The 13,371-nt window shown below is 49.2% G+C and overlaps 1 long non-coding RNA gene across 1 annotated transcript; it reads left to right on the top strand.

Moving 5' to 3' along the window:
- Positions 1–714: 714 nt before the first annotated feature.
- Positions 715–13,058, top strand: LOC142481571 (uncharacterized). The gene is made up of 3 exons (XR_012795843.1): positions 715–2,668; positions 12,720–12,904; positions 13,010–13,058. It is a non-coding gene; the product is annotated as an uncharacterized LOC142481571 (long non-coding RNA).
- Positions 13,059–13,371: the final 313 nt, after the last annotated feature.

The raw sequence follows: 13,371 nt of genomic DNA, 5'->3' as shown, positions 1-13,371 counted from the left end.
AGAATGTAGGGGTGGGGAGAACGAGAATAGAGGAATATGGGGGGAGGGAGAGAGAAAGGGGTGTGTGTGAGAGAAGGGGGGACAGAGCGGGGTAGAGACAAAGGAGAAAGGGCGCAGTTGGTGATATCATTTGTTTTATAAAAATTTTTTATAATGTGTCCCGGTTTTTACTTTTGTAAATCTGGTCACCCTATCCTTCTACTACTGGAGTAAGCCCTGGTAAGGGCAGGCGCCAGTAGTGACCATGGGTTTTTCCCCCTCACCAAGCCCCGCCTCTGTGATAGAGGCAGGCCCCTGGCTCTGTGCAGGCCTAGACAGAGAGGAGGTCCTGCTGACATCATAGGGGGCGGGGCTGTGTCTATTTAGTGGGCTGTCCTGTGGGTGTGTGGGAGAGAGGTCTGAGTGCAGCTCGGGAAGAATACTATTTAATAAGAATAGATATGACACGGCCTTCTCCTGCCGGCTCCTCTTAGTTTTATTTCCCCTTCTGTTATCCATATTCTGTATGTCCGGCTACAGGAAGGGTCAGGAGACAGGGAGGACAGAGGCAGGAGAAACCCACCTGGCTCCGGCCTTGCTTGTCCCTACTAATACAAACATACAACCCTTCACTCAATAACATAGCCCTAATCCCATGTGACAAGGAGGGGTAGGACAGGCACTGCTATCCTTCCTCTGCCATATAGGATGGGATCCCCCCCCCCCCCCATGCTGTGACTCCTGTATGGGATGATACACTGGGCGAGATGCTGCAGGAGAGGAGGAAGCAATCAGAGGTCTCTCCCCCTCCCCCTGGGTATCACTGCAGCTTTCTGCCTGTCTGGGAGTCACAGCTCGCAACTATCGTCTGTGCAAGTCTGTATAGTAAAGATGGAGAGATGACCACGTGTCTGGATAATAGTTATTTTGCCCATTACTGCACTGTATGTGTTTGGTGGGGTGGGGGGAGCTGTATTGATGTAAATGTAGGCCATGTTTTTGTTTTTTTAAATACAGGATTGGTACAGCAGGCCAGCGGGGACCCACGGGGACAACCCAAGGACCCCCAGACTCCCACAGGGACCACCTGAGGACCCACGAAGGACACCTGCGGGGAAGAACTGGTGGCCCCACAGCTGTGGGGGCCCCAGCCACCCGAGGGCCCCCCAGACACCCGTGGGAACCACCCGAGGGCCCCTAGACACCTGTGGGAACCACCCGAGGGCCCCTAGACACCTGTGGGAACCACCTGAAAGCTCCCAGACAACCGCGTGGATGCCATTGGTGCCCACGGACACCCGCGGGGACCACCTGGAGGCCCACGGAGCCTAGCGGGGACAACCCGAAGTCCCCCAGACACCGGTGGGCACCCCCCAGAGTGAACTGTGGAACCTGCGGACACCCATCTGGACCACCGGGGACCCCTGCTGGACTGCGGTATTAATCCTGTGTGTAAAAAAAATAATGGTTTTATGAATATTGTAATGGTTTATTAGGGACCTAGGAGTGGATAGTGAGGCTGTTATGTGTATTTTTGTTTATTGTGGGTAGTGGGGGTGGGTGAATGGGGTATTGGCCCCAAGGAAGTGTGTTTAGGCCTACCGGGTGGGGGGGTAGCGGGAGGGATTAACCCCTTCATTACCTTAGCGGTATTATCTGCTAAGGTAAAGAAGAGGTTAAGTCATCCCGCAACCCCCTGGCAAGGCCTAAATACCCACCCAGGGCCAAATACCACCTTCACCCACCCCCGCTACCCGCAATAAGCCTGGCACGGGTATATAACCCCTTCATTGCCTTGGCGGTAATGAAGTTGCCTGTAAATGCATTTTTTATGCATGGGATTCATGCCGGGGGTCTCTGGTGCTGATATTAATGGATATCAGCTCTGGGACACATGCATTTTATTTTCATCGCAGCTTCACCCCACCTTCTTGCCAACTTTTGTGGTGGGACAATTTGGAGAAGAAACAGCAATTTTAAAGTGGCGATCAGCCGCAATAAGCTGATCAGGGCTTATAGAATTGAGCGTGTTTGAAAAACTGGCGATCAGTGCCGAAAAGTGGCTTATCACCGCGCGTCTGCCGATTTGTAATTTTTATTTATTTATTTCTTTTTTGGCAAAAAAACCTGTAATTTTTGCTCTTATCGCCAGCTTCTCTGGGCTTACTGAATCGCTGTAGGCTTTTTTGGCGATAAGCTGGTGATAAGTGTCTTATCGCTGCTTACTGCATGAGGGCAAAATTGAAGCGTTTCATTCCGTTAGGAACTTTATCAAAGTAAAGATAAAGTTCCTAACGGAATGAAACGCGTCAGAGAAGGTGAATCTCTGTGATGTCCAGCACCAAGATTTGAATAAATATTGATTTTAATTCATCTATGGCTGAGTTCCTTCGTTTGCAGTGACCGCCGAAGTTTTCTTCAATTTTGCTGATTCTACCCTCACGGCTGGGGCGCGCTAAGGATCCCCTGCACTACGGAGCAGACGCCACGATACCCCCTCCCCTTGCAGTCACGGGGTTAGCCGGCATTCGTGATGCGTCCTGTGTAATCTTCCCGGACTCACCAGGCTGGCGACGGCGATGACGTCATTCGGAGGCGCCGCACACGTGGAGTAATGCCGGGAGTTCAACGGAGCAAGCAGTGAAGACACCAGGCGGGTTAAGGGCAGCAGGCATCGGTTGGCTTATACGTGAGTACAGGAGAGGAGTTTCTAAACAAAGCTTCTCATCCTGTCTCCTTACGAACCCCTGCACAACGGCCCCCCCCCCCCTAAGGTTTATAAGTCTGCATAATTGTTGCTTCAATTATATATTCAACGCTTCATATATTGATTGCAGTGGGATCACTTTCTTTCTTTTTTCCACCAAGTTTCAAAGTATACCAAGGTGCAGCATTTGACCCATATCTACATATACACTTTTTAGAGCACCGAACATCATGGGGTTTACTCCCCTTATTCTATATACTGCATGAGGGCCTTAGGGAGTATTTGTTCCTATAAAGCAGGGGTGGGGAACGTCCGGCCCGCGAAAATCATTTGGTCCGGCCCCCGGGAAGCAAGCCTGCAAGAATGGTTTAAACAAAAAAAACTCCCCCTCTCCTGATTGGCTGCCCGTGCTGTCACTCTGCCAAGATTTGTTTTTTGGCCCACCTATTCATACATGGAGCAAGTGTAGGGTGCAAGCCGGGCCTCCCCTTCCCTCAGCACTGCCCCCCTCCCTTCTCTCCTCCAGTAATGCCGGGCCTCCCCTTCCCTCAGCACTGCCCCCCTCCCTTCTCTCCTCCAGTAATGCTGGGCCTCCCCTTCCCTCAGCACTGCCCCCCTCCCTTCTCTCCTCCAGTATTGCCGGGCCTCCTCTTCCCTCAGCACCGCCCCCCTCCCTTCTCTCCTCCAGTAATGCCGGGCCTCCCCTTCCCTCAGCACTGCCCCCCTCCCTTATCTCCTCCAGTAATGCCGGGCCTCCCCTTCCCTCAGCACCGCCCCCCTCCCTTCTCTCCTCCAGTAATGCCGGGCCTCCCCTTCCCTCAGCACCGCCCCCCTCCCTTCTCTCCTCCAGTAATGCCGGGCCTCCCCTTCCCTCAGCACTGCCCCCCTCCCTTCTCTCCTCCAGTAATGCCGGGCCTCCCCTTCCCTCAGCACCGCCCCCCTCCATTATCTCCTCCAGTAATGCCGGGCCTCCCCTTCCCTCAGCACCGCCCCCCTCCCTTCTCTCCTCCAGTAATGCCGGGCCTCCCCTTCCCTCAGCACTGCACCTCTCCCTTCTCTCCTCCAGTAATGCCGGGCCTCCCCTTCCCTCAGCACTGCCCCCCTCCCTTCTCTCCTCCAGTAATGCCGGGCCTCCCCTTCCCTCAGCACTGCCCCCCTCCCTTCTCTCCTCCAGTAATGCCGGGCTCCTTAGGCTCCGCCCCTGTGTCCCTCCCTTTAGGCTCCGCCCCTGCCAGTCTCATCTGCACTGGCTACCTATGCAGCTCCAGCAGCCCATCCACGGGCCCCAGGTAACCCACATGCCCCCTTATAGCCCCTCCCAGACACCTTACCCACCCCAAGGGGGGAAAGGCCTTATTTTTGAGTGTGTTTGCAGAGGTGGGCTTATTGTGTGTGTGTCACTGTGTGTCACTGTGTGTGTGTCACTGCGTGTGTGTGTGTGTGTCACTGTCTGTGTGTGTGTGTCTCACTGTCTCTGTGTGTCTCACTGTCTCTGTGTGTGTGTGTGTGTCACTGTCACTGTGTGTGTTACTGTGTGTGTGTGTCACTATCTGTGTGTGGCAGCAGCCGCCTGAGGTGATGAAGGACCTGAGTATCACCAGAGCGGCTCAGGTAAGCAGCGCTCCGGGGGGGACAGGGTATAAGAGGAGTGGGGCTTGGGGGATGGGGGGGAGGGGGTATAAGAGGCTTGGGGGATAGAAGAACGAGTCTGCGGAGGGAGAAACACCTCACTACCGTCTCTCCTCCTCCCCACACCGGGCAGCAGCTGCGGAGGAGAGCACCTGCTCCGCAGTGCCGCAGTGTAAGAGGAGAGGGAGCTATGCAGGGCCCTGACAGGGGAAGGGCAGGAGGGCCATGGGACACCACAAGGCCTGATGCCTAATCCCAGCATCATTGGTCTCCTTGACTTCAATACATGTTGTATGATTAACTTTTGCAGACACCACCCCCCCCAATGATCTGTGCCCCATAAAATGACTCAGTGTGATCTAAGCTGTCAGACCGTCCCTCATGCATCTCAAATTGCCACTTCTTGCAGCTGATTGTCATTCTTGTTTAGAGAGTGTCTGAAAGTGAGTGAGAGAGTGTGTATGAGTGAGAGGGTCTGAGAGTGTGTGATTTCCCACCCCCCCTGCTCCGATTTGTGTGTGTGAGAGAATACAGACACCAACCCACAATCAGTCATACAGTAGTCACCCACCACCCAAGTGTCAGTCAGTCACCCAAGTGTCAATCAGTCAGTCACCCAAGTGTCAGTCAGTCAGTCAGTCACACAAGTGTCAGTCAGTCACCCAAGTGTCAGTCAGTCACCCAAGTGTCAGTCAATCAGTCACACAAGTGTCAGTCAGTCAGTCAGTCACACAAGTGTCAGTCAGTCAGTCACCCAAGTGTCAGTCAGTCAGTCAGTCACACAAGTGTCAGTCAGTCACCCAAGTGGCAGTCAGTCACCCAAGTGTCAGTCAGTCAGTCACACAAGTGTCAGTCAGTCAGTCACCCAAGTGTCAGTCAGTCAGTCACACAAGTGTCAGTCAGTCACACAAGTGCCAGTCAATCAGTCACCCAAGTGTCAGTCAGTCAGTCACACAAGTGTCAGTCAGTCAGTCACACAAGTGTCAGTCAGTCAGTCACTCGTGTCAGTCAGTCAGTCACCCAAGTGTCAGTCAGTCAGTCACCCAAATGTCAGTCAGTCTGTCAGTCAGTCACACAAGTGCCAGTCAGTCACACAAGTGTCAGTCAGTCAGTCAGTCACACAAGTGTCAGTCAGTCAGTCATCCAAACCTGGAAAACCAGTTGCGAGTTGCAACATCATCAATACCAGCTAACATCACACGCCTCACCAAAGAGAAGCAGTTCCAGTTAATTGAATGTTTGACCAAATATAGCAGGCTAATTTTTAAGTTGATCATTTTGTATGGCCCGCGAATGATGTTATAAATATCCAAATGGCCCTTGGCAGAAAAAAGGTTCCCCATCCCTGCTATAAAGTACACCAAGTTTGGCATAGGATTTGGATGTCAGGGTATCAATGTGCAACCCAAATGTTAAATGGGAGTTGAACTATATGCCCAGATATTTCAAACCAGTAACAGGGGCTAGGATGGTATTAGAGTTGGTTTTTATCTGAAGCTCTGTCATTGGAAGCGTTAGCAATTTAGCTCTGGTCCCAAATACCATTGTTACAGTCTTGTCAGTGTTTAAAATCAGTTTGTTTTAGGAAATCCAGTTTCAAGTCTCAAAAAATCAGATTGAAGTATGTGTTCAAGGTCAGAGAGGCGAGGGCTGCGTGCATATAGGATAAGATCTAAGGCCTCTCACAATAACCCGTTAGGAATATTAATTCCTCATCTATCCGACATAAGTATAAAATATAGTCTACCAAGACCCCTAATACAGAGTTACCCACCTTATACGGGATCAGCTGCCAGACGAGTACAGTAAATGTATCTTATTTCTTTTGCCACTGGAGGGCAGCGTGGAGTTACACGGAGTGGCGCCCGTAAGGACGACGTGCCAGTTAGGCGGAAGGAGAAGTGCACACACTTTTATGTGAAACGGATATATTTGGGGAGGGATTTAGTAGTTTGAGTAAGAAAATTAACCATTTAAATATGCACAGATTTAATCCCACTTTTGGAAATTAGGGATGTTGCCTAAAAGTTTGAGAATGCATAGAGTGCCACCCATGGGCTTTAATGAAGCAGCATTTGTGGGCTAAAGGGAACAGCATTCTGTATAAAGGTATTTTGGACTCGATATAAATAATTGATGCCAAAAACTAATATTACACTGGCGACACACTTTATTCGAGCTCGGCTAGTCCCACGAATTCGGGTATACCCGGGTGTATTGAGGTTTGTGACTGTTTTCTGCCCGAGTGCATTGAGGTATTTTCTAGGCAGGGATTGAAGCATTTTATTCCCGCTGGCTGCAATACTGCACAGTATATATATATATACTGCATTTCAATTCATGAATTTATGCCATCTGGTAGACACGCGAAGCATTGCAGCCTATTAAATCCTAATCATTATCATTTAACAGATCAGCCGCCCGTCAGCCAGGCATGAACCCAGGCTGGGAAGGCAAACGCAACGGGGCTTGTCAGAGGTGAGGAGCGGCGTATTCCAGGTATCTGCCAGGTACATACTGGGTATTTCCTCGAATAAAGTGTGTCGGTGCAGTAAGTAAATTGAGAATGGAAAAATCTTCAACACAAACGTACAGAATGTGATATTCTGAGAGATCTGACAGATGTTATCAAATCCCACAATGAATATATAAAAAATGTCTGTATAGAACGAGTCAAACAAGAATATGCCAATAAAACGTTTAATTGGGAGATACAGGGGCCACAATTCAGGTCATTTAGCTGAAAGAAGAGAAGCCGGTCAGCCAGTAGAGCAGGTCAGCCGGTCAGCCAGAAGAGCAGGTCAGCCGTTCAGCCAGTAGAGCAGGTCAGCCGGTAGAGCAGGTCAGCCGGTCAGCTCTGAGATCAGCATTACTTATATCCCCTAAACGTTGTCCCCTGCATGTAATGCTCCAACAGAGCCTACACTGCATATACTGTACCTGAGATACTTAACCCTTTCTTTTCGCTCGACTCTAATCTGAATGATTTGCTAATTGGTTTGTAATTAGAGAGATATTTGTAGCAGAATCCCATGTATGTTCTTTTTACCTTTTTAGATACCGTTTTGTGTAATAAAAGATATGAGATCAGAGGGGCTTCCTGTTTGCACTCGTGTTTTGGCAGAAGTGTATATGTGACCCTATAAATCTCCCTCACACCCGGGCTTGGCAGCGTGACACTAGTGCAGCGTCCTGGGGAAGAATCACTGAGCTGTTAGCAATAGATACAACGGACAGAAAAGACACTACACATAGGTTTGATTAAAGAGAGTATTTTATTTAAATAATTAATCTCTTTGCTGGGAGGGGCCTGCAGCACATTGCGGAGCGATATAGTAACACGCAGAGCAATGCACTGCAGGCCCCTCCGGCAGCGAAGGGGTGAAGACCAATGCAGGGTGTATAAAGATCTCACTGATAATTCATGCACAAAGGGCAGTTTGTTGCTGTGATCCAGAGGAAGGCGAAACATAACCCCTGCTGTGCAATGGGGGAAAAAAATTCCTTCCTGACCCCATTAAATGGCGATCGGATGGTCCCTGGATCACTGCGCAGTGATATCAGATGGAGCAGCACAGATCAGCGTTGTTATACACAGGGGCACACTCAGTATATAGAGATGCGGGTGATGGGGCCCTTGTGCCCCTGTGTATAACTCACCTGCTCCCCCATCCCCCTGCATATCTATCCCATTCGCCCCTTTTCCTCCCGCATACCTCGCAGGGCCGGCCGTCCATTAGGCGGTCGCCTAGCGCGCAGAGGTCCTAGGGGCGCATTAATAATCATTATTATTTTTTCCTCTTATTATTTCTAATTTATTTATCTTTTTTTTAAAATTATTCTTTTTTTTATCCAGTATTTTGGCGCCCTTTTATTTTTATTTTGTGTCGCGCTGGGGTGCGGTCGCACCCCCTGCAGCCCCGATAGCTACGCCACTGTTTATTTTATTATTTTATTTATCTTATTATTTTTTATACAACTGGGGCACAAATTTTAAGTTTCGCCTCGGGCGCATGAAACCCGTGCTCCGGCCCTGCTCCTTGTTCTCTCTCTCCCTCTCACGCCCAATATCCCTATCTCCCTCTACTACCTGCCCCTCCCGCAGCCTTCCTGATCTTATCTGCCTCTCCTGCGGTCAAACCAACTTCTCAGGGCCCCTAGAAAACCCCTGTATCTACGCCCTGGCTCCTCTGCTACCTGCTCCTGGCTTCTTCTCCGCCTAAAAAAGGTGAAGCAGCAGATCTGTCCGCACCTCTCGTATTCTCCTACCTGCTCCCGGGGTCTTCTCCGCCTAAAAAAGGTGAAGCAGCAGATCCGGCCACACCTGTCGTATGCTCCATGGTCATCGTACACCACGTCTGCGTCATCGGCCGCCTTGTAGCCCACCTCATTGTTCCACTTGACGCCCGCTTTGTCGTATGCCTCGTCGTCCGCCTCGTAGCCCGCCTCGTCGTCTGGTGGCACAAAGGGCACCACCTTCGTGCGTGTCCTGATCTGCAGGAGACATGACGTGTTTGTAACCAGGGACAGTGATACTCTGTATCGCAAGAGCTCCTGTGCCACTTATACCCCATCCCCAATACCACGTTATACCGCCCTCCACAGGGCAAATACCCGTTATACCCACCTCCCCAGGCCCAGTACCCAGTTATACAACCCTCCCAAGGCCCAGTACCCGTTATACCCACCTCACCAGGCCCAGTAGCCATTATATACCCCTCCCCAGAAGGTCATGTTTCTATTTATCAAAAATACATTGAGTTACCTCTGGTTTTCAGGCATGTCCTGGGGGAGTTATCACAGAGACACAGAAACGTCGCTGAGTTTGGTGAGTAACTCCCTTAACCTCTCAGCAGTTGAATTCCCCATTAGGCGCTTAGCACGTTAAAAACAAGCGTTGCTATTTCTCTGCATGAAGTTGCAGGTAATTGGAAGAGTTACACAGTGACGGCTATTTCATCACTCACCTTCTTCCCCCGAAACGGTCTTTTCTGTCTTATTTCCGGCTTCACATCGGATATCCATATCCATTCTTGGCCTCTGATCTGTATGCAGGACAATGCTTTAAGACAGGGTTGCACAACCTTTTCCCCCTGCTCCCCCCTCCACCTTCCCCACCTTGTCTCCGACGTTCTGATGTAACGACGTCATGTGATATCACGTTGCTATGGCAATGCTATATCATGTGACGCCACGTTGCTGTCGCCAGAAGCCGCCGGAGACAAGGAAAGGGAACTTACAGAGGCCTTGCGCGCGATCTCCGGCATTTAATTTAAATGCTGTGGGGAAGAGCGAGGGGCCTCTGTAAGCGCCGAGCCCCTCCTCCCAAGAAAATGTCGTGCCCCTCGATTTGCGCACCCCTGCTTTAAGAGATATTCTGGGACCCTCCAACTCCTCCATCGGACCCTTCCTCATATTGACTGACCTTGCAGTGCTCTGCACTGACTTGCACTGACCTGCTATGGTGCCTCTCAAAATACCATGCTAACTCATTCTGAACATACATGTGTCCTTTCTACATGTTACTCAGCTTGTATGGGCCACAGACAGCTTTCCCGGGGTCCAGGACTAGTTTCCACCGGAGACACTCACCCATGGGTCGGCGACTTTGCGAGAACCCACCCCCCCCCCCCCCCCCAACCTGTTTTCTCTTGCACTGCCATAGACAACAACATTTCGGCCTGCTGGTCTTTCTCAGGTAAAGTGGCTAAACCCACTAAATCCAGCAAAGAAAGGCCAGCAGCCGAAACATTGTAGTCTGTGGCACAATAAATTATCTTTTTTTATTCAAATCCGTGTGCCCTTTCCCATCAATCATATTGTATCCATTGGACGAAATGCCGGTCTTCCCTGAGACTAAGGGGCACCGGTAAAAGTATCACTACTTATTGTTTTTTTTTGGGTTTGCAGCAAATCCCCATCATTTTTGCGTTCTCTTGCTCTGCCCCAATCTGACACACCACCTTGCTCTCTCACCCCCCTCTTAGACTCCCCCGTCACCCTTTCCTTCCTCAAAGGTTGTCCTTTAATCAGATCTTACCCAAATTGTCTCCATCTCCCTTGGAAATGTTCTGTCTTTAAGCTGTGCGGCTCCTCTTGATCCGAACTTTCTTAGCTTTAGGTTTCGGCTCCGAGGGTCTAAAAAATAAGCGACTCCGAAAAGATGTGAAATATGCGCACGGGTCCTAATGGGGCACTGAGGGGGAGACTTAAATACTAGTAAATATAATCTACTGTGCTAACAAATATAATCTATTAACTAACAAATATAACTTATTAAACTAAGAAATATAATTTATTAAACTAACAAATATAACTTATTAAACTAAGAAATATAACTTATTCAACTAAGAAATATAATTTATTAAACTTAGAAATATAATCTATTAAACTAAATAAATATCTATTCAACTAAATAAATATCTATTCAACTAAATAAATATAATCTATTTAAAAACAATACAATAAAAAGCTGGAGAAAAGATACGTCAACCAAGCCACAGATGTGATGCCAATGAGCGTTGAACTCCTTGCAGATCCACCGTCAGCTGGTTGTGGCAGAAAGTGGTGACATACAGTAGAACAGAGTGGTTGAGCTGTAACCACGGCAGTCAGGTCAGAAATCAACACAATATTTTTTGAAATTTAGAATGAGAATGTTCAGTATGTCACATTCTGGGCTCAGACTCTGAGCCCTGTCACATGTTAGCAGCTTGTGATAATAGAAAGTATCCATATACTGGGATGTGATAAGAAACATGAAGGTCATTTTATACTGGGTCCCATAACCTGCTTTATATGAAGTATCATTTTACACTAATTAGTAGAGATGTTACATTTTGAAAAATAGCACTTCTGGCGGCATTGTTCATTTTCTCTACAAATGATAAATGAAAAAGTTGGATAAAACGTTATACAGTATGTGTGTGTGAGCGCGCAATATATATAGAGGTATCAGTACCGTGTTAGCCGAGCTTCAATAATCAAAAAATAAATACAGAGGCGGCACATTTTATTTGAGTGCGGCTAGCTCCGCAAGCCTTGGGATGCCCCGGCATGCTAGCCGCACTCCCTCGGCGATGACGCGCGGTCACGCGTCATCGGGAGCCTGCGCCCCCTGTACGCGCGTCCAGGGCTCCCCGAGGGAGCCCTGGTGTCCCGCGATGTGGGGGACGGCGGCAGGGGGTTCCGGGAGACCCGGCGGACCCGGCGAGCGGAGGGAGAAAGCCCCGATCGGAGGGCGCTCCTCCGTGGCTTCGGCGCGCGCCAGGCACATCCCGGCGCGCGCCTGGTTACTGCTGCGGCCGAGACCGGGCAAATGCTCAAATAAACTCGGCCGCAGCAGTAGATGATACCGTTCTGTGGCTAACGAAATGCTTTTATTTGTGCGAGCTTTCGAGATACACTGATCTCTTCTTCCGGCGATGTTACAATGAATGAAGCAAGCAAAAGGTATACTTAAAAACAGTGTCTCTTGGAATGTTATCTGTGCTGGTCCTTCCCCCGGTGTTGATGTGTTTTATGCCTAGAGGTGTCAAAAGGTTCCTGAAAGCAAGTGATGAAAGAGTGTGTATGTGTATCAGTGTGAATGAAAATGAATGGAGAGCCCACAGTATATACAGTGCTTTACAAAAGGTGTGTGTGGAGTGGGAGTGGATATAAATGGTGTGGGTGGGTGTGGAAATGTGAGAGTTTGTAGCACAACTAAAAGTGTGTGTGGATACTTTGTGGTCCTTTTTTGTGTATAGGGATGGAAAAACAGTATTTGTATGTGTAAGAGACAGCTGTGTGTGCATACATATAGCACAGTATGTTAAATTACGCCGCGGGGTCATGTGACGTCACCCTCGTCAAATGCCGCTGCAGGTCACGTGACGCCGCATCAAGGTAGGGGGGGGGGGGCACGAGCACCAGCAGAGGGAAGGCAGGGGGGCGAGCTGCAAAAGTTTATGCTCCCCTGGTATAACCAATAAATAATATAGCTGATATAGCAATTTGGTTGTGGCTAGAGAGAGATTATAATGGCAGTGAGAATTAGTGGTCAGAATTAATAACAGTGCAATTACTAAAAAGTAGCTGTAATAAAATAATAATAAACACTATGCCTAAACACAATAAAAGTCCAGAAACCTAGCTCTAATAGCTATGTTATAACTCAATCATAAAAGGATCCAATTCGGGCATCCTCTGGAGCCCTGGCAGCTCTCTTCAGGGAAACAACCACCTCCTCGATAGATACCTAAACAAAAAAAAGAAGAGAAAGCGCCCGCTCCATGTGTAAATTCGGTTTAACAATTTCATTTCCTGGACAAGATAAAAATAGCAAACTCACAAACATCCGTTTGGTAAAAGCATTGTGTGAGACAGGCTCGTGCTCCGTGGTAATCCGGTGGTCAATCCGCAGCTCCAGACTTTGGACGATGACCGGGAAACTCGATAGGCTGCGCCCCTCGCAGTGTGGTCCTCCGGCAATCTGTGGTATGTTGTGGTTCCACTGTAAATCCGGCGTCTCGTCTTGGTCGCGTACCAACTTCCCTTCCGGCGTCAGGACGTATAGTGTGGCAATAGCAACGAGAAGAAAGTACTGAGGTGGGGTTGGATCCCCCTCGGTTATTTCTTGTTTTATTAATAAATAATTTACTATATTTTAATCTCTGGTGCGCATTGTGTGCATTTTTCTTCTTGTCTGCACAGTGCTTCAGATGCTGCATCTGAAAAAATGCCGGTGGATCGGGATGTGAGGTAGGGAAGTGACGTCCGCGCCGGAACGTTATTGCCACGCCTCCAAATATTTATTGCCACGCCCCCAATCGCACCCGCTGCATACCCTGCAAAGCCATAAAAAAGCTCAGGCTTCAGCAAGTGTATTGCAGCGTGTGTGCCTTCCCTCCGTCTGAAATACTATAGACGCAGCCTTATCGACGCTTACTAAATAGGCCCGTGTCTCTCTCTCTCTCTCTCTCTCTGTGTCTCTGTCTCTCTCTGTGTGTCTCTGTCTCTCTCTGTGTGTCTCTGTCTCTCTCTGTGTCTCTGTCTCTCTGTGTCTCTGTCTCTCT

The sequence above is a fragment of the Ascaphus truei genome, unplaced genomic scaffold (genome assembly GCF_040206685.1).
Source record: "Ascaphus truei isolate aAscTru1 unplaced genomic scaffold, aAscTru1.hap1 HAP1_SCAFFOLD_2808, whole genome shotgun sequence".
Taxonomy (NCBI): domain Eukaryota; kingdom Metazoa; phylum Chordata; class Amphibia; order Anura; family Ascaphidae; genus Ascaphus; species Ascaphus truei.
The sequence above is the reverse complement of the archived record's forward strand: the minus strand, read 5'-3'. Positions and strand labels throughout refer to the sequence as shown.